The sequence below is a fragment of the Crocuta crocuta genome, unplaced genomic scaffold (assembly GCF_008692635.1).
Source record: "Crocuta crocuta isolate KB4526 unplaced genomic scaffold, BGI_CrCroc_1.0 scaffold241, whole genome shotgun sequence".
Lineage (NCBI taxonomy): Eukaryota > Metazoa > Chordata > Mammalia > Carnivora > Hyaenidae > Crocuta > Crocuta crocuta.
Window position 1 is genome coordinate 1,679,581 of NW_027527807.1, and position 5,764 is coordinate 1,685,344.

Consider the following 5,764-nt stretch of genomic DNA (forward strand, 5'->3'; position numbering starts at 1 on the left):
TATATCTCCCTCTCTCTCTGACCCTCCCCTGCTCACACTGTCTCTCTCTCTCTCTCAGAAATAAATAAAACATTTAAAAATTTTTTAAAAAGAAAAGAAATAAATAAAACATTAAAAATTTTTTAAAAATAAATAAAAAAATAAAAAGCATTTCCTGGGGCGCCTGGGTGGCTCAGTTGGTTAAGCGTCCAACCTCGGTTCATGTCATGATCTCATGGTTTTGGAGTTCGAGCCCTGCATTTGGCTGTGCTGACAGCTCAGAGCTTGGAGCCTGCTTCAGATTCTGTGTCTCCCTCTCTCTGTCCCTCCTTCACTTTCTCTCTCTCAAAAATAAATAAACATTAAAAATAATTGAAAAATTAAAAGGCATTTCCTGGGGGCAACTGGGTGGCTCAGTTGGCTAAGCCTCCAAATCTTGACTTAAGGGTCATGGGATCGAGCCCCAAGGCAGGCACCATGCTGAGCATAGAGCCTGCTTAGGATTATCTCTCTTTCTCTCTACCCCTTCCCCCCTCTGTCTCTCTCTCTCTCTCTAAAAAAAAAAAAAAAGTAAAGTAAAATGAATTTCTTGCGAATGCAGTGCAGTGAAATAAGGGAATAAATTAAAAAGAAGACGTTAGATGCACCCTAGAACAGTATCATAGAAGAAGAAATTACTTGGATATCACTGTAGGCCTGAAACATGATGAAGTTTGAATTAGAGTAGGTGGATGTAATGTTCTCCAGAGATCCCTCACACACACACACACACACACACACAAAAGGTCTCCAGAGATAAAACCATGTGACTGAAAATTCAAAAGGTCTGCTAAGGGGACTGAAGCAGGCCAGCCCCTATGGACTTTCAAAATTGATTGGCCATGGTTTCTTTGGAGTCCCATGCTAAAGAAATGTTAGTGGTAATGGAATCAAAGTTGAGCAGGACCGGGACCAGAGACAAAGCAAAGAGAAGGTCCAGAACAAAGTAGGGGAGAGGAGAAGCTCAGCAAATCTCAGAAAGCCAGCCACCATGAACACCATACTCAACAATATAGAATTTAAAAATGTACAACCAGGGGCGCCTGGGTGGCTCAGTTGGTTAAGCGTTGGACTTCAACTCAGGTCATGATCTCACGGTTCATGGGTTTGAACCCCTCACTGGGCTCTGCGCTCATAGTTCAGAGCCTGGAGCCTGCTTCAGATCCTCTGTCTGTCTGTCTGTCTCTCTCTCTCTCTGCCTGTCCCCCACTCACGCTCTGTCTGTCTGTCTCTCTCAAAAATAAATGAGCATTAAATTCTTTTTTAAAGAATGGACAACCAAAGTTTCTTAAAGCTAAATCTCACACAAAACCATTATAAGGAAAAAGAAAATAAGAGGCATCACATCCCACAGGAAGACCTGCCCACAAAACAGATGAACATCATAACTTAGGGTTTCAAATGTGCTACAGTATATTAAGAAAATGATACAGTAAATGAGAGAACAACATATATCAGAATTTCAAACACCCAGAAGGAGGGAACAGAACTCCGGAAAGAATCTTAAATAAAAAAGAATCATTTGAAGAAGGGTAAGTAGAAGGAATAAAGGAGTGAAAAAACACAAGGGTGCCTTTTAAAGTAGAAGATAAAAAGATGCTTTTTAATAACAGAAAGAAAGGGAGATAAAACGGGTTTGAGAGAAAATATATTGATTATAGACAAAGGATACTGAACATAGAAATAAGAGCTGAGCTCCTCAAGGTCAAAGGAACAGAATACTGAAAACCACAATTGAAAAAAAAATCTTCCTCAAATGAGATAACTTTTTGAAACTACACTTTGAAAGTACACAGTGCATATCTTAGAATATTGACCTCAAACCACCAACACCAAGGCAATTCTAATAAAACTAATGGACTCTAAAGAAAAAGAAAATTCATTTGGACATCTGGAAAAACAGAGTATTTTATTTATAAAGGAAAGAAAATTAGATTATCATCAGACTTTATGCCAGAAAAAAAATGGAATAATATATTTAAGATGTCTAGGAAAGAAAATTGAGAGCCAAGAACTCTATGTCACTAAAACTGACTTTTAAGTATGAAGGGCCACAAGTTGTTATAACACATAAGAACACAGAGGAAATTGTTCCCATTAGTCCTTCGTGAGGAATCTACCAGAGGATGAGGTTTAGTCAGCTGAAATAACCAAAGAGACATCAGCTGGACTAGTGTGTAAACAAAATAATAAATAAAAGTAATTAATACATGTTAAAGTTTACGTTCAAACTTAAAAAGAAATCGAGGTGCCTGGGTGGCTCAGTCGGTTAAGCGTCTGACTTCGGCTCAGGTCATGATCTCACGGTTCATGTGTTCGAGCCCCACGTTGGACCCTGTGCTGACAGCTCAGAGCCTGGAGCCTGTTTCAGATTCTGTGTCTCCCTCTTTCTCCCTGCCCCTTCCCTGCTCATGTTCTGTCTCTCTCTCTCTCAAAAATAAATAAATGTTGGGGCGCCTGGGTGGCTTAGTCGGTTAAGCATCCGACTTTCGCTTAGGTCATGATCTCACGGTTCGTGGGTTCGAGCCCNGATTATTCAATTAACAGAGAAGATGGAGACCAAGAGAAGTAAGGAGACTTTCTCAGGTCATACACTGAATTTGTAATAGACATACCAACTTAATAAATGAGCCAAAGGAAATTGAATGGGGGAGAGATAATGACAGGAAATGGGCTGTCTGCATAGAGGGTGCTGAGTGTTAGGCCGCTCCTATGGTAGGGAATGAAAAAGGCTAAGAGTTCTTCCTCTTTCCTAAGTTACTTCCTGTCAGCCTACTGACAAGCCTGAAATCCCAACAGACCTACACTCTGGAGAGTACTGCCAATCCTTGGCCCAGGCCATTCAGCCGACCTGTCGGAACACCCTGATGACAAGAAGATGCTAATTACTCGAGATTTGTTTTCATATGGAACATGAAATTTTCTCATTATCGGAGGATTTGCATCAGTTAAATTATACAGATTTCTCAGTGATGACAGCACATGTTCATTTGACTGGCTTGTACAAACACCACGTAGAAGCCTTTCCTCCTAATTGGCAGCAAAACAGAGACCAGAATGAAGCAGTGAAAACCTGAAGGAAGGTCAGGAGAAATTCTGGAGTTTCCTGGTTATATGATGGGAATAAAGAAGTAGAAAGCAAGCCCAGGCGAAAAGCTGGTATAAACCCTGGGAAGGAATGTGCTCTCAGGCTGTCCTTACAGCAAGATGAGGGACATGAAGGACATGGACAGCTATAGGTTGTCACATCCCTTATACGTGTGTGATCCCTTTTGATTCTTCTAGTCCTATGGGAAGGGGGGTAAGAATTATGATTCCCAATCTCAAAATGAGGAAATTGAGATTCATAGACCTAAAGTGACATCCCAAGGTCAACAGCAGGTCAGCGGCATGCCCAATCGTAAAGCCAATGCTCTTTCCACTATTCTTGAACATCGCGTGAGAGGGTGTCCCACTATGGACGTTAAGCCCTGAGGCTGATTTTCATCCTGGTCCCTGGTCTGCAGAGCGAAGGAAATGCTGAGTGAGGCTGTGTCTTTCATACTCATTTTAATCTAAAATGTTTGACAGGTATTAGATGCTGTGGAGGATAAAAGGCCATGGCAGGCCCTTTGAAAAATGTGGTTGTATTATCTACTTAGTTGGAACCTCTCTGAACATCGGAATTGCATTTCATTGAATACGGTAGGGGAGAGAAAGCAAGTGCGGACTTTCACTCTAAATTGTTCCTGGGCCTTTAATATTCAGAGAAGATTGTTTGTTCTTGGGCTGGGCTAGGGAAGACGGATGGCCTTCACTGCTCCCCTTGGCTGACTTGCTTCCTGGCTGAGGAGATTGCATGGCTGAATATAGTGTCTGTTTTAGTTTTTTCTCCAAAGCATTAGGCTTTGTATAATAGAAAAGACAGTAATCTTTCCCCAGCCACAGGGTTATGTTCCTGAGAGAGGGAGTGAATTCAGAATCTACAAAGAGACACATGGCACGTTGGTGCATAAGAGATCAACTTCAAGAAATTTGAGGGGGCTACAGGGTTCTCTCCACTCTCCTGACTTTGAGGGCAGATATGATGGTCCAATGAGCCTCATCAGGGCTGGGAGTCTATATATAATACATGGATTTACACACGACCATGTGCCCAGCACTTAGCACAAGGGCCTGGCACATGGTTAGCATTGAGAAGTGTTTGTTTTACAGATGAAAGAATTTCCTGTCGTCTTGTGAGATATAGTAGATTATGAGCTCCTTGAAGGCAGAGACAGTGTCTTATTAGTAAATGTTGGATGAAAAAACCTTTTGCCAGAAAAATCTAAGGCCAGCCCACTCACTCCTCAACTGAATCTATCCCTGTCTACCACTTGCTTTTTCCGTGTACTTCTGGATGCCACTTTGCTGTCCAGAGTCCTGAAATGCCCTATTCCTTTAGTAGTTTCCTGAGGGGCTGAACTTAACCCAAGGTATCCAGGACCTTAACGAGAAATGAGAGTTTTCCACACCTGGAACTTTTTCATCACTGGAGGAAAATTGATTTTGCCGGAGGGAGGTCCGTCTTTGCTATGCAGAGCAGGCTTTCTGATTGGAGAAATGCGGAGCGGATAAGGAAGTAGCTTTGGTGAACACTGAAGCACACTCCAACCTGATGGTTCTTTTTGCATCCCATAGCCTGATTCATATTTTCTTTGCCATGCGGTTTCCTTCAAAGAGTGTTAGGGCTTGGGCTGGATGTGGCTACAACCTGGGAGCACTAGTAACAGTTGTATTACGGTAATGTTTCTAAGCCCCTGGTAACATTTTGCTCTGGGCAAACGAGGAATTTAAACAGGGATCTTGAATAGGCCTGGGCAGGGGAGATGCATGGGTTAACTCTGTGCTTCACCGTTTTGTCTGTGAGGTGTGTGCATAATAATACTGCAATCTCAAAGACATTTTTAAAGAATAAAATAAAATATGTGACTGTATTAGTCAGAATTCACCAGAGAAAAACAATCAATAGGATGTGCATACGTAAAGAAAGAGATTTGTTAGAAGGAACTGGCTTGTGTGATTATGGAGGTGGACAAGTGCCCAGNTGGGGGGAGGGAGGGTTGTCTGTCTTTTTGTTCTACTGAGGACTTCAGCTGGTTGGGTGAGGCTCATCCTTATTAGGGACGGAAACCTGCTTTACTCAGAGTCCACCAACTTAAATGTTACTTTCATCCAAAACACCCTCCCCCAAATGCTCAGAATATTTGGTCAAATATCTGGGCACCTGGGGCCTAGTCAAGTTGAAATATAAAATTAATCATGGCGATAGAGCCAAGTACATAGTGGTTGCTCAACAAATGCAGTTTTATTTACTTTGCTTTTTGATGGTAACGATATAGTTCACATTGGTTAAAAGCAACCCAAAGCCTTCTCTATTTAATGACAACAGGGTTTAAGCATATGATTCCAGTGTTCCTGTTTTGACGTGCAAATGATTGAGATTTTCATGCTTAAAGAAGACTTCTAATACCTAGAACTGAAAGCATTCAGACTTTGTCTTGTGTCTAAAAAGGACATTAGCCCTTTGGGGTGCCTGGGTGGCTCAGTCAGTTGAGCATCTGACTTTGACTCAGGTCATGATTCACAGTTTATTGGTTTGAGCCCCCCAATGTCAGCACAGAGCCTGCTTTGGATCCTCTGTCCCCCCCCCTCTGCCCCTCCCCTGCTCATGCACACTCTCTCTCTCTCTCTCTCTCAAAAATAAACTCAGATGAAAATTTCAGCT